Genomic DNA, 15,619 nt, shown 5'->3' with positions numbered 1-15,619 from the left:
GGTTCTTCCAGTGTTCACACAGCACTACTTGGGCAGATTTCTCTCTAGTGATATTCACAAGTATTACTGCCATCTTCCCTGTGACCATCTAAGTACCCAGCCTTATATCTTTTTGGTATCTGAATATGTATATCCAGTTCAGGTCCTGGGACTCAACTTTGGATGCTGATGCGGGCACTCTTTTTGCATTCCTGGGGGAGTGTGACTTTCTTATTAAGTCCATGAGGGCATCTGTTTTGCTGTGCTTTCAGATTGGGCAAGCAAACTCATTGGTAAACTCTACCATATCTTTAGACCTTAAGTAAATGGGGGTATTGACCCATACCAAGGATACAAAGAAACATAAAAGTAATTCCATGGTAGGGGGGTAAAAATGAGGCAAAGAGGAAAAAACATTGGACCTTTGATTAGGCATCTCCAGGGTCTATGAAGATGTATTTTTAATTTATCAAACTTTTACAGCCTTTTATGTGTGTAACAACACTAATATTTATTGGGAGAGAATCTGGTTTTGGTGCAAGATCATTCAAATACTCTTCTCCAGTAACAGAATAGTGATAACTTTGTTTCTGCAATGGCCATAAAGGCAGCTGTAGCAGGTGCTGTGGATTGCTTAGTGCTTGGTCAGACATTGAAGACAGCCAGGTCAGCTGTTGCATCCCAGGCCATTACCAGTCATCTTAACTTTCCTTCTATCACAGGACTCTGAGAGTGAGGCTGACCACTTTGTGCAATCAGCACCTCACCAATCATCCACCATTTTGTTCCAACATCATGATGTTATTCATCCTCTTCAAAAATTGAGGATAAGCAATGACAAAAAATGTGATCAGTGATGTTTGGTGTTACTGTTGTAATTATTATGGGGTCCCAAACAGTGCCCATATATAACTGTGAACTTAATGGATGAATGTGGGGTGTGTTCTGACTCTAGCAACCGGCTGTTTCCTATTTCTCTCCATCTCCTCAAGACCTCCTTGTTCTTTGAGAGGCAAAAATCTTGAACTTAACCCAAATAAAAACCCTAAATGTCCTCAGTGTTCAAGTGAAAGGAAGAGTCAGTGACATTCATTGTCATATTATTTTAAGAAATTGCCACAGACACCCCAGCCTTCAGCTGATTAATTTGCAACCATCAACATCGAAGCCAAACATCTCAGCCAGGAAAAAGATTATAACTCACCAAAGGCTCAGGTGATGGTTAGCATTTTTTTTTTGGCAATAAAGTATTTTTAATTCAGAATATCCATTTTAGACATAATTCTGTTGCACACTTAGTAGACTACATTATAGTATAAACATAACATTTTTAAACACTCGAAAGCCAAAAAATTCCTCTGGCCTCACTTTATTGTGATATTTACTTTATTTTGGTAGTCTAGAAACAAATCTGCAATATTTCCAAGGTATGCTTGTAGTTTTATAATACCATGCTGCCTCTTCTCCAAAAAAAATGAAGTCCAGTACATCAAAATTGACATTGTTGCAGATCTTAATCAGTTGTAACTCCTTTCTTCTTCTGGGTGAATTTCACAATTGGATATTTTTTTTTTAAATACACTACCACCTAAACTGAAAAATAGCATGATGATTTATGGAGGGAAAACTATCTCTAAACAGCATTAAGTTTCTTGAGCAATTGCTGCTCGATATTTCCAATAAAAACAAACAGCAGACAATACACTGTGACTGTAAACACACAATAGCTAGCATATATAAATCTAAGTAATCTTTTGTAAATGATACAGAAAATGGAGATCAACACTTCTGAGAAATTCTGGTTGGTTTCCATTAGGGTCCCTGTTTCTGAGCAGTGGAAAAACTCTTCTCAAATCAGGATTGAAGTCAATCCAAGTTTTCCACAATAGGTAATAGTTAAGGTTATACACAAATTAAACATGTCCTGGTTATCTCCTCATTCATCCACTCCACCCTCCCCACCTCCACCAAAGAAATTTTAAAAAAGAAACCCTCCTGGGAACACATACAAACATCTTGGTATTGTGTTTTGTTGAATACTTAATAACTAGCATTCTGAAAATATACTTAAAATACATTTTTAAATTGAAGCTTCATTATTAACATTTTTCTATAACTTTCTTAAGTCTAGGCAACCAATAAAATAACACAATAAATCATAGCTTGATTTGTAGTGTTTGCTGATTTCCAAAGTGTTAATGCTCACACTGAAAATTTAACAATCAGCTCTTTCTCTATAAAACTGGTTTCAGCTGATTCCAGCACATCTCTGCAGGCATAATAGAATATGAAAAATCACACTGTATAAATGATTACTCCTTCCGAAGCTAGATTCAAGGGTGGGGGCAGGAGGGAAAAGGGGATTTGATAAATGTGATAATCATAAAGATGAAAGAAAAAGGAACAAAACTGGCTAAAATAACCTAATTCTTAAAGCATATTTTCAACACATTTGTTTGTGATATTTTGTTCTTTTCTCCATCCCCCTTCATACACCAATGAAAAATTCAGAAAGTAAGTACTGTTGAATCATGGATGAAACAGCTGATCTTCATGATTTGATGTGAAAGATGGGCATAAGAATTAGATATGCATGAAGAACTAGCATAGGATCTGAATGCAGGTAAATTGGTAAGTACTCTACAATCCTCAAAGCTGAGGAAACCCCAGCAGACATTGGTGACCAAGTCAGCAACTGAATCTTCATGCCCCCAAATGCAGTTTCCCAAGGGTCACCACTCAGTCTACCATTTTTCCTATCCCCAGAGAAAAGGAAGGGAGGAAGGGAGGAATGAAGGAAGGAAGGAAGCGAGGAATGGAGGAAGGAAGGAAGGGAGGGAGGAATGGAGGAAGGAGGAGCTTTTTTCATAGTCCTTCCCTAAAACTTGTAGGGTGTGAGAGGACAGTCCTTGTTATCTAATCTTCAAAAAGATCTCAGAGCATATATTAGTCCTGCTGCATCAATGCCCTCTCTTCCCCAAAGCAGGGTGATAAAGCTTACTTGTAACCAAAATTTTCTCACCATTTCTCAGCCATTATCTGAAATCACAGCTGTAGCTTCTGAAATGTCCTTTTCTTCCTCTTCTCCAATTCTAGTTAAAAGAGTGTTTTTTCCAGAGGTTTCATTGAAATTACTTCTATTCAGAACACAAAGCATGTGAGAAAGAGAAACCCAACTATCATTCAGAAGATCAAGATTCCCCGGATTGATGCAAATCCATGGGAACCCAAAGCAGAGCCCCTTGTGGGAAGGGACCCCCTGGGATCTGAGTACATAAGAATCCCTGGTTTCTTTCTAACACAGCTCAAAAGTCTTGTCCTGCAGAACCATGTCCTTATCCACTTACTTGATAGAGCTCACTCATCAACTTGGAAGTTTCTTGATATGTATTTTGCAATCACATGCCTGATAAATATAATTTCTCTTACAATATAATATAAATTCCCTAAAGGGAGAGGCTGTCACATTTTTGCCTTTTGCCTTTGGTTCCTCAGTGGCCAGTGCAGTGGCATATAATAGTTGCTTAATATATGCCTGTAATTTCAGATTTGGGGGACATCTCGACAATTTATTCATGTACCTTGTTTCCTAACCTATGACTTATCCCTAAATTCTGATATCCATCTGGCCCTTTTGACCAATCCTCACTTTGCAGAATCATAACCTTATATGCAAAGGTCAGTCAACTATTGTCAACGTGTTTCTCCAAACTTTATTTAACTACCTGGCCTCCTGATCTTTATTGCATTTCTGGACCATGACACCCCCAAATAGAATTATTTTCCTGGCTTCTTCCCCCTTGCTGTGTGGCCCATGTTCTGATGCTGCCGTTACTGTAGTTATAACACATGAGAAACAAGCCCCCAAACTAGGTAGTTATGATTTGTGTTAAATATCTAACCCTCATGCCTAAGAAAAATATGTGATATGTTAATATTTACAAATTACAAATATTTATTTGTTTCTTTGGCTGGCTTCAGAAAGGAAGACAGTTAGATAGTTTTGACCATTATATTAAGAAAACAGCCAGGGCCTCGAGTAGTAAGAAAACTGAAACATAAACTCCACAGAAGTGTTAAGATAAAATCTTGGTTCTAACCTTGACTTGGTCAATGAGTCAAACTCAGGAAAGAAGATAAAGGCCAAGCACCAGGGCTTGTAAATCCATTTTTATCCTTTCCCTTCTTGGTTTCCTCATTCTCACAGACTGTCTTTCCCTCTGACTCTTCATTCGTATAAATTTTTATCATTCTTGGGTTCCCTGTGTACATCCATTTCACCTTCTACTTCCTCCAGGAAACAAAGATTTCATTGCTCCTCCACTGAATAGAATTCCTCTATGTATGTATCTATGACAGAGTTTAGCACTTACTTATATTTTATTTTATTTTTTAAAAATTATTTTACATACATGTGTCTTGTCTCCACAACCAGATTATGAATATTTGGAGGAGTTTGGCAAGAGTCCTGGTCATGGTATCAGATGACTGATTGAAGTATTGACTTTATCATTTATTAGTCATGTAACCATGGGTAAATCATTTTCCCACTTTAAACCTCCAATTTCTCACCAGCAAAATGAGGATGTTGGACTGGATGATCTTGATGATTCGTTTAAGTTTAAACAGACTGTATTTTTCCCTTTTAATTTCTCCATGGTACCTAAATACATGAATTCAAATCTCAAATACCCAATTAATTGCAATTTTCATATGCTTCCCAGGTATGTAAAATGGTATATGAAGAATCTTAGAATAAACAACAGGAAATCTAATCCCACCTTCAACACAAAGTTGTCATGGGTCTCTAGGCAAATCTCTTCCCCTCTCTGATTATACCATTGCACATCTATAAGATGTAGACAGTGATATTTGTACTATTTATCTCCCAGAGTTGTTTTGAGTCAAGTACTTTGTGCACAGTAAATGACTATATAAATGTCAACTGTTGGGATAACTGTGTGTGATTCTAAAATGGGAGGGATATAAGTAGAATATCAAGTTTTATAGTGAGGAAATTGCAAACTTCTCACCACATGTGAAAAAAATCTTCAAGTGCATTCCATAAATAGTAGTACTATAACATATATTTAATAATAACTCAGTCAACATTACAGAATGAAAGAAATATAAAACAAATAGCTGAGCTGTGAAGATTGTGTACAGAAATACAAGGTTTAAGGATAATCATATAAAACCAGATTATGGCCACCAAAAATTCCAGAAAGGTCACATTTAAGAGGTTAGACTTATTGATTAATGCAGATTTTGCCATGAAATGATGAAATTTGTGTCACATATCAGTGCAAGTTGCAAATATTTAGCCCTTGGTGAATACCTAGAAAAACAAGTTCAAGTGGCAAGAACTAGATAAGAGAAGAATTTTCTTATCCATCCCTATATATTATTGTTAGAGTGCTGCAGCTGGTGTCAGGAAGACCTCAGTTCAAATTCTGCTTCAACATTTACTAGCTTTATAGCCTTGGGCAAAGAGCATAACCTCTTTCAATCTCAGTTTTCCCATCTGAAAAATGGGAATATTAGGTTCTACCACACAATGTTTTTGTGAGGATCAAAAATAATATAGGATGATTTATTATAAGGCTTTGGTAACTTTGAAGTAGTGTTAGGTTAGGGACTTGACCTGTAGCTTCCTTAGTGTAAGGAATTTGTGGGCATGAAAATTCATTCTATCAATGAAATTTAACAATTATCTTCAATTTATAGTCTCTGAGCATTGCCTACACTGCAGTGTTGTCAAACTCAAATAGAAAGAGATCCTGGCTGCTGCATCGCGCATGCCGCCCTGACCTCTTCATCTTCCCTCAGAAGCTGGATGCGAGCTCTGACTTCATTGTGGAGCTCATGAAGCCCCATGGCCAAAATGACATCAGCGGTGCCCGGAGCTAGAGGAACTGGAGGCTGAGCCCAAGCCTGCCGCTGGCGGCGTCTGCTCACAGGGACTTCTACTCCTTCCTGGTGGGAGGTATTGCAAGATTCTGTGTCTAAACTACCATCGCACCTTTGCATCGAGTGAAGATCTTACTACAGGCACATAATCACCATTATAGACATTTAGGAGTGTTTTCTGCATTGTGTGCTGTCCGCAAAAAGGAAGGCTATTTGGCTGGATAAAGGAAATAGAGAAATGGTGATTAGAATCTTTCCATATGGTACAATACAGTTTATGTCCTTTGACCATTATAAAAAAGGCATGACAGCAATCATCTGTACTTAACCCGCTAGACATGGTTAGAGTTCGCCTGGCCGTTTCCAGGTGAAAAGAGAACACACATACACAAGGATTATTCATGTATTCAAAACAGCGTATGCAACGGAAGGCAGCTTTCCTGGGTTTCACAGGGAACTGATGCCTACTATCGTAGGAATGGCTCCCTATGCAGGGGTTACATTTTTTACTTACCTAAAAAGAGTGTTGGTCTCTCTCATGCTCCTACCTCGTGTGGAAGACCTTCATCAAACAACCCTAAGGTCTTAGTTTTGAAAACGCACATAAACTTGCTTTGTGGTGGTGTCACTGGAGCAATAGTACAGACAATATCTTATCCACTTGATGTAACCTGTCTGCGGATGCAATTAGGGACTGTTCTCCCGGATTCTGAAAAGTGCCTTACAATGTTGAAGACACTGAAGTATGTCTACGGACACCATGGGATTCCCAGAGGACTCCATCTAGGCCTGTCTCTTAACTACATGCTCTGCGTCCCTCACAAGCTGTGGCATTCACAATGAGCTCATGAAGCAAGTTTTTGCACCTCAACTGAAATGTTTTCCCTTAAACTGTCCAGGACCAGACACACCTATATCTGTTATATAAATATACATGTAATGTTTTACTTTAATATTGGCAGTAGGGGAAAGGGGGAGTCTGGATTAAGTGAAGCAGAAAATTACTCTGTCCCTGCTACTTGATTTTATTTTTTTCAAGCCAGAAACCAGAAGTGCATCCTGTCTTTTTTTGATGCCATAATTTGTGGTTTCCTGATATGAAACACATCCTTAGGCCAACTCTGGATGTTTTATCAAGTTAATCAGTTTCATTATAATAACTAAAAGGTCTTAGAAACTGGTGAAAGATTCATTGGTGTCCATTACAGATTTTCTGAGATTTACTCTTCCCTTTATCAATTCTTCCAAGCCTTTTTTTAGTAATCATGGGAAGAAAAAAAAATCCTAGTCTTATGCCAGATTTGATGAAAAACTATGCTGGGTTTTGAAATGAATTGGGATCATTTTGTTTTTTTTTAAAAATTAGATTGAATAATTTGTGATTATTATAGCAAGAATGTATATTGAAATTTTATCTTGCCCAGTTGGGTAAGCACATTGTAAAAGCCAGCACTGGAAGGGTGATATCATGTGAGTGATGGTGACTGGTTTCTTGTCAAAATTGATGCAATGTACCATGGGATAAAAATGCTATTTTAAAATAAAATTATAAATGTGACATAAGTGGTAACATAATGATTCAGAAACTAAGTAAGTTTACTTGTAGGTATTATAATAAAAAAAGTTCTCTGATACTATAGGAAAGCTGACATAATTTTTTTACAAAAGACAACCTATTCCTAAAAGATAGAAGGAATGTGAGTAAACAAACTGATCTCAAAAAACAGCCTGAGAAATTTTATTGTAAATATTTACAGGTAGACTGAAAGCATCCCCATTATTTTCAATATATGGATCAAAGGGTATTTGCTGCACTTGTATATGCGGTTGAATGATATGTCCATTAATATATTACTGTATCAAAATGTTCTCCCATGAGAGAGACTTTTTTGTCCTGCAAATATACTTAATTGAGATACTGAATAGAATTTTTAGTGATCTGCTATTTAAAAACAAGCAAATTTTAAAATGCCAGGATTCATTCTTTGTAGGCACTTTTTTAGGGTCATTTTTATTTATTATTTTAAATATAACTTTAAAAGAAATGATATGTTGAATCATTGCCATGGGATGAGTCATTAGAAAATTAGTTGAAATAATTGTGTGCTTCCGGTTTTTTGGGGGGATTAAGAGAGCGAACATTTCTGGCATGGCATTTGTAAATTTATGAGTTTTGGAGGGAAATCAGAAGAATTGTGTTCTTTCTGCTTTGACTTCTCATCAGATAAATATCTGTTTGACCTATAAACTTTCCAGTTGATGGAACTGCGTGTGTTACTAGAACTGTGTTCGTCTCCCCTTCTGGGTTATGCTATAACTAAATGTTGTCGAGCAACCTTGAGGTAACTTAAATCGCTAAAATCATTATCTTCTACTATCCCCTGAAAGGAAACTACAAATGTTTTGCTGAATAAAAACTTGCATTCTGTGCCATTTATAGAATACATTCAAAAATTTCTTAATAAATAAATCCATTTTGGTCATGTTTTGAAAAAAAAAAGAGATCCTAAGGGTAGCATATTGACTTAAAAAATCACAAATAAATATTATCTTTTAAATTACTTTTATTTTGTTAAACATTTCTCAATTACATTTTAATCTGCTTCTCCTACTAGAGAATTAAAACATGAGTTGCATGTGGCTCTATAAATCAGGAGTTTGACACCTCTAGTTTGAGCACTAAGAGTTTCAGAGACTTGCACAGTCACAGAGATAGTATGTGTTGGATGGTACTTGAACCCAGGTCTTCCTGATTGACTTTCTATACACTACACCACTCTGCCTTTTCCAAATTGCTGTAAAAATCTTAATTGTTACTTTCAAAGACAATAAATACCTAAACTACAAATTGAAACCCCTAGATGTCCATCAATTGGGGAATGGATAAACAGGTTGTTGTCTGTGATTATGATGGAAAACTATTGTGCTATAAGAAATGATGAGCAGGATGCTTTCAGAAAAACCTGCAAAGATTTATATGAACTGACACAAAGTGAAATGAGCAGAACCAGGAGAACATTGTACACAGTAATAGCAATGTTGTATGATGATCAACTTTGAATTACTTAGCTCTTCTCAGCAATTCAAAGATCCAAGACAATTTTGAAGGACTTGTAATGAAAGGTGCTGTCCATCTCCAGAGAAAGAACTGGCAGAGCTTGAATGTAGATTGAAGAAATGTTTTCTTTTCTTATTTTACTTTTCTTATGTTTTTATTCTTTCACAGCATGACTTTGGAATTAGGTTTTCAATTGTGATAAAATAATGGAATTTAGCAGACTCCCAGGGGCCCCACCTGATTGACTTAGTATTGTTTGAATTAGATGAGAATGAGAAACCAAGTAAGTACCTACTTGGGGATGATTAGATTATAGTCATACCAGGCCTGCCCTGAGTGATGTGTTGGTGTCAGCAGGGGGCCACTCTCAGCCAACTAACTTGAAGGAACTCCCCTTTGGGGGAGGGAGAGAGAAAGTAAGAGGGGGAATGCTGGCTCTGAGAAGCTCTCTTTCTTTTCGGTGAGCTTTGAGAGCAGACTGGAGAGGAGGAGCTGCACAGCTGACTCTCATTGAAAAACTATTGATGCCCAGGTGGTGAGTTATTAGAAGTAAGGGCAGCTTTTCAAACTAGCTGAACTGGAAGGAAGTTTGGGGTTTGAGTCAGTCTTTGCTAGAGCCAGGTAACTTATATGTTTTTCTCTTCCCCTATTTCCTTGTCCCTGGCTTTATTAAATTCATCTTTGTTTTAAATTTTATTCCCATTAATAAAACCTGCTTTGTTTGTGGAAAAGAGGCTGTTAATCTCATTTCTTGTTAGCCTGGGAGAAAAAACTAAAAATGCAGTTTGGAAGGGAGGAAACTTTGGACCTAGAGGTGTCTCATTATTTTCTAAATCCCAATATTATGGTGAGCCAACCAATTAACTCTCCCCATAATAAATTTGGCCCCTACACCGTGACTATACATGTGTAGCATATTCAAATTGCTTGCCTTCTCAATTAGAGAAGAGTTGAAGGGGAGGAAGGGGGAAATCCAAAGCTCAAAATTTAAAATAAAGCATGAAAATTATCTTACATGTAATTGGGGAAAAATTAAATTATCAAGAAAATATGCTTGAGACTTCAGTAAATATTAGAACCAGAGTATCATCACAGCCATAACTGTTACTCAAAAATACCTCAATGTCAGAGTGACCTTCAAAAATTCAAAGACAGGGGCAGCTAGGTGGCACAGTGGATAGAGCACTGGCCCTGGATTCAGTACTACCTGAGTTCAAATCTGGCCTCAGACACTTAACACTTACTAGCTATGTGACCCAGGGCAAGTCACTTAACCCCAATTGCCTCATAAAAAAAAAATTCAAAGACAGTGTTTTTGATAGATGTTTCTATAATATACACTCCAATCTCCAAAATATGTGAAATGAATAGCTTTACAAATACAGAGCCCTAGAAAAAGGAATCAACACCATGTGGAAGCAACATGAAGCACATATCAGGGTTATATTGGACCATTGCCTTGCTGAAAATAACCATATGCTTCCCAGCAGATCGTCTTACACTATTGCTGTTATTTTGTATACAGTGCATTTCACTCTGCTTCAGTTCATGTAGGTCTTTCCAGGTTTTTCTGATAGTATCCTTTTCATCATAACCTAAATAAAGTACCTTAAACTTGACAAAGAATTTTCTTCATATTAGCCCAGCAAAGTCATCATAACTATTTCCCTCCATACTATTCCCTTCCCATGATATTTACTCTATTTTCTATCTTCTTGTAAACTATTCCTCCTCAAAAGTGTTTTACTTCTGACTGTCCCCTCCCCTACTCTGCACTCCCTTTTTTTTCACCCTTCCTTCCTTATCCTCTTCCCCTCATACTTTCCTTTAGGGTTAAAGAGATTACTCCTCCCAACTGGGTGTGAATGTTATTCCCTCCATGAGCCAACTCTGATGAGTTTAAGGTCTTTGAGCTAATTCTTTGTTCCAAATTTTCTTCCTCTCTCTCTCCTCAACCCTCCCTATGAAATCAAGCAATTCAATATTTCATACTTGTGCTGTTATGCAGAACATCTTTACCTTCCTCGAAAGTATTTCAACACCATGTGGAAGCAACATGAAGCACATATCAATTATCCTTCAGGATGACTCCAGCAGTACACAGCTCCTGGATGCTAGAAGTCCTTTTGTGCCTGAAATAGGGTCCTCATACTGTTCCTCTTCATAGTATAGCTTCATCATGTAGGCATGGTATAGCTTTCTGTTGATATTCTTACAGACTTAAAAAAACTATCTTTCCTTATTTTATCTATTTTGTCTTCACCTTCCAATGTAGACACTGCTGTTCCATGACACTACTAATTATGAATTCCAAATTCTGGCCTTTTGAATTTCACAAAGAGCATCCTTTGACAAAGGTGGAAAAAGGAGACAGTAGTTCTTTTCCTTTCCCCCAAGGAGTATTCATTCAGCAGACTGGCTGGGCTATTCTCTCCTCTAGTCTGGCCTGCCTTCAGATGCTCAGATTCTAACTGGTTTGCAATTTCATATAAGACGCACAGAGCACTATGGAGTCTCTTCAGCCAATCCCAATAAACTTATGAAATATTATTTCCTTTTATCCAATGGTGTCAATACTTCTAACTTAACTAAGATTTTTATAACTGGTTTACTGGATTGATACATTCAATAGAGATGTTCCCACCTGATTAAGGTAGTTATTTTGAGTAGGATAAAATGCTTAATTCCTTCAACTACACCCCCCATACTAGAGAAGAAATAAAATTTATTTGGGTAGGGCATGAAGTACATATTCTTGCAATGCTGTTTGCTAATCCTATTATACCAAAGATGCTTTCATTGTGCCTATATAATAATTTTATATAAATATGAATATTTTATGCAAACTTAGAAATCCTTATTTTATCTACTTTCTCAACAGTGTAATATTTTTTAAAAATAGGACAGTAACTTTTCACTATGAGAAGGAAGCAAACATTATTATGTAATGTAGAGGCTTGCAAAGTCTTCTACATTCATTATCTCATTTGATGCCCCACTGATAGAGGGGCAGCAGAAGCAGGGTACACACATACACATTCACATACACATAGAGGCTATACAATATATTCTGTTGAAGGAAATCTGAAAATGCTATATTCTACCCCCCAAATTTGGGTCGGATACTGCATTTCATTTTATCCATTCTTATCTCTGGTCATTCAGTTCAATTCAACAAGCAATTATTAAACACCTCGTGTTTGTCTCCCACATCCGGAATGCTTTCACTCCTCAATTTCACATTCTGAAATGCCAGGTTTCATTCAAATATCAGTTTAAATGCTTTTTCCCTGGATCCCTACTTCAATGATCACTTCATATTTGTTTTGAATATATTTCACATTTATTCATCAGGTATCTGTTGCCTCCCTCAACATTCCAATAGAATTTAAAGACAAGGACTATTTCACTTTTTGCTTTTAAACCCTCAGTATAGTACCTGTTCATGGTAAACTCTGAGATAAGTTGTTTTCATTTTGATTGTTGTACAGTGACTAAGTGAATAGGGGTTTAAATTGAGAATAAATTAAGTAAATAGAGGCAGTTAGGTGGTGATGATAGAGCAATGGGCTTTGAATCAGGAAGACTCATCTTCATGAGTTTAAACCTGGCTTCAGATATTTACTAGCTGTGTGACCCTGGGAAGGTCATTTAACCTACTTTGCCTTAGTTTCCTCATCTGCATAATGAGCTTAAGAAGAAAATGGCAAATCACTACAGTATCCTTGCCAAGAAAACTTAAAATGGGGTCATAAAGAGTTGGATATGACTGAAATGACTGAAATGACTGAACAACAATTAAGTATATTGGTCAAGTGTGTCAAGAAGCCCTTTAAATAATTTTTTTCAGATACAAGCAAGTTAAAAATAATTTCAGAAGCACCAAAAACAAAACAAAAAAACCTCTACAAATAATTTTGAGAGTGTTTAAACTGGAAAGGATTTTAACTGAATAACCGAATAAGCATTTTCCCAATGGCATTTCCAAATTGCCCCAAAAAGACAGTTTAAAAACACTTAAAAGTTTTTATTTACCAAGCATGTGCAAGTTCATTTTAAATAATTCATGAAATTAAATTGGAAATGCTGCAAAACACAGTAAGACTAACCATTAAAGAATAACAAATCCAGAAACTCAAAAAGTCCAGGCTTTGTGGGAACATAGTCTGACTTACTTTTCCTCTATTACAGTTTGAGAAAACAGATAGTATAGTTTAACCACAAATTGAACATTTCTTGTGCAATATAAAACATGTTTCATTATGAGAACTTTATCCTTTGTATATCTCATTGTTTATGTATTTAAATTCCTAACCTCATCATTGCATTTACATTTTTGGCACACAGTGTTTTATTAAAATTTAATAAATGTCTTTTCTACTAAAGACTAAAGGAGGAATGATGGCCTGAAAAAGCTTCTCAGTTGTTGCAGCAATGAAGAACAATAAGATATTAAGTAAGGCACTTGCTGGTCTTGAAAATCAAATAAGGGAAGGCATTGAGAAGTCAGCAGGCACTTTTGGAGGGCAGACAAGAGAGCATCTAATGTATTTCCTTGAGCATTAGCCCTTAAATGAAATGACACAAGAGAATTTGTTCTGATGAAAGGAAGCATGATGAGTGTTTTTCACTTTTTTCAGTAGTTGGGGGAAGTGGCTATGAGATAGTGGAAAGAACAATAGATTCAGCTCCAGGAGAACTGGGTGCAAGTCACTATTCTTCAACTGAAATTTCTAAGTGATGATGATGTTCCGCCCCCTCAGGCTCAGACTCACCTAACAGTAGAGAAGAAAATTGCTATGTTGTTAGTATCAAATAATGTAATGTATATAAAAATCACATGTGAATTGTAATGTGATATCTAGCTCTAAATATATCATTGAAAGTAGTGATCAAAAATAGATGAAAGGAGGGTCAGCTAGGTGGTACGGTAGATAGAGCGCCAACCCTGGAGTCAAGAGGACCTGAGTTCAAATCAGGCTTCATACACTTGACACTTACTAGCTCTGTGACCCTGGGCAAGTCACTTAAGCCCAATTGCCTCACCAAAAAGAAAAATGATGAAAGGAGTAGTCTTACTAATAAAAAAATCTGTGGCCAATCATATAAATAGGGAGCTTTCTCTCTGGTCTGTCTTAAAGGGAAATTCAAAAGTATCCTCTATTCTAACATTTCAACCCCACTACCTATCATCATTTTAAGATTACTATTTCAATTTCTTTAGGACATGAAGGCTTTTCAACTTTTCAAAAGTTACAATAAAATTCAGTTCATTTCACCAGTATACTTGATAGTGGAAGAGGAAAAAAAGGTTCAGAGATGGTCTGAATATTATAGTAACTGGAAGTTCTTGCTATAATCAAAAGTATCCTGAAACTAAATGTGTTGCCTTGTGTAGACCCAAGATTATATGAAAATAAGCTAGTTTCCTAAATTTTTATCCTTTTGTTCACATGATGTCATTTCAGCTACAATTCAATTACTATTCTAATAAGGAGGTATCCCCTTCTTGGCCCATATTTATAAAACTATCAACCCAAGAAAATCTTATACTATGAGCTGACAATGTAAGGACTTGGCTTTTTAAAAATTAGGCTTGAGAATCCTTATATAGGTGTTTGTATATTTTCTAAATATTATAGGTCCAGTAGTATATCATTGGTGGAGCTATATAGGGCTTTACTCAACTAAGGAACTAGATGGCCCAGTGGATACAGCACCAGGCTTGGAGTCAGAAAGACACAAGTTCAGGGGTGATTTCACCACCAATGAAGTGGAAATTGAAGCAATAATTAGGAACTATTTTGCCCGACTGTATGCCAATAAATTTGATAATCTGAATGAAATGGATAAATATTTACAAAAAATACAATCTTCCCAGGTTAACTGAAGAGGAAATAAAATCCTTAAATAAGCCCATATCAGAAAAAGAAATTTAACATGCCATTAATGAACTCCCTAAGAAAAAAATCTCCAGGGCAAGATGGGTTTTCAAGTGAATTCTACCAAACATTGACAGAACAATTAGTTCCAATATTATACAATTTATTTGGAAAAATAGGTGAAGGAGTTCTACCAAATTCCTTTTATGTCACAAATATGGTGATGATACCAAAACCAGACAGAGCCAAGACAAAGAAAATTATAGATCAATTTCCCTAATGAATATTGATGCAAAAATCTTAAATAAGATATTAGCAAGGAAATTACAGCAAGTGATCACCAGGATAATACACTATGACCAGGTAGGATTTATACCAGGAATGCAGGGCTGGTTCAACATTAGGAAAACTATTAATATAATCAACCACATCAATAATAAAACTAACCAAAATCATATGATTATCTCAATAGATGCAGAGAAAGCTTTTGACAAAATGCAGCACCCATTCCTAATAAAAACACTAAAGAGCTTAGGAATAGGTGGAGCTTTCCTTAAAATAATAAGCAGTATCTACCTAAAACCATCAGCAAGCATTATATGTAATGGAGATAAGTTAGAGGCCTTCCCCATAAGATCAGGGGTGAAAAGGGGATTCCATTATCACCTCTATTATTTAATATTTTATTAGAAATGTTAGCTTTGGCAATCAGAGAAGAAAAAGGAATTAAAGGAATTAGAATAGGCAAGGAGGAAACAAAACTATCACTCTTGGCAGAAGATATGATGGT

At 36.3% G+C, this 15,619-nt stretch overlaps 1 pseudogene; it reads left to right on the top strand.

Moving 5' to 3' along the window:
- Positions 1 to 5,854: 5,854 nt before the first annotated feature.
- On the top strand, positions 5,855 to 6,740 carry LOC122747683 (annotated as a pseudogene).
- The last annotated feature ends 8,879 nt before the right edge of the window (positions 6,741 to 15,619 follow it).

Source organism: Dromiciops gliroides, chromosome 3 (genome assembly GCF_019393635.1).
Source record: "Dromiciops gliroides isolate mDroGli1 chromosome 3, mDroGli1.pri, whole genome shotgun sequence".
Lineage (NCBI taxonomy): Eukaryota > Metazoa > Chordata > Mammalia > Microbiotheria > Microbiotheriidae > Dromiciops > Dromiciops gliroides.
This window is presented reverse-complemented; position numbering and strand designations above follow the sequence as displayed.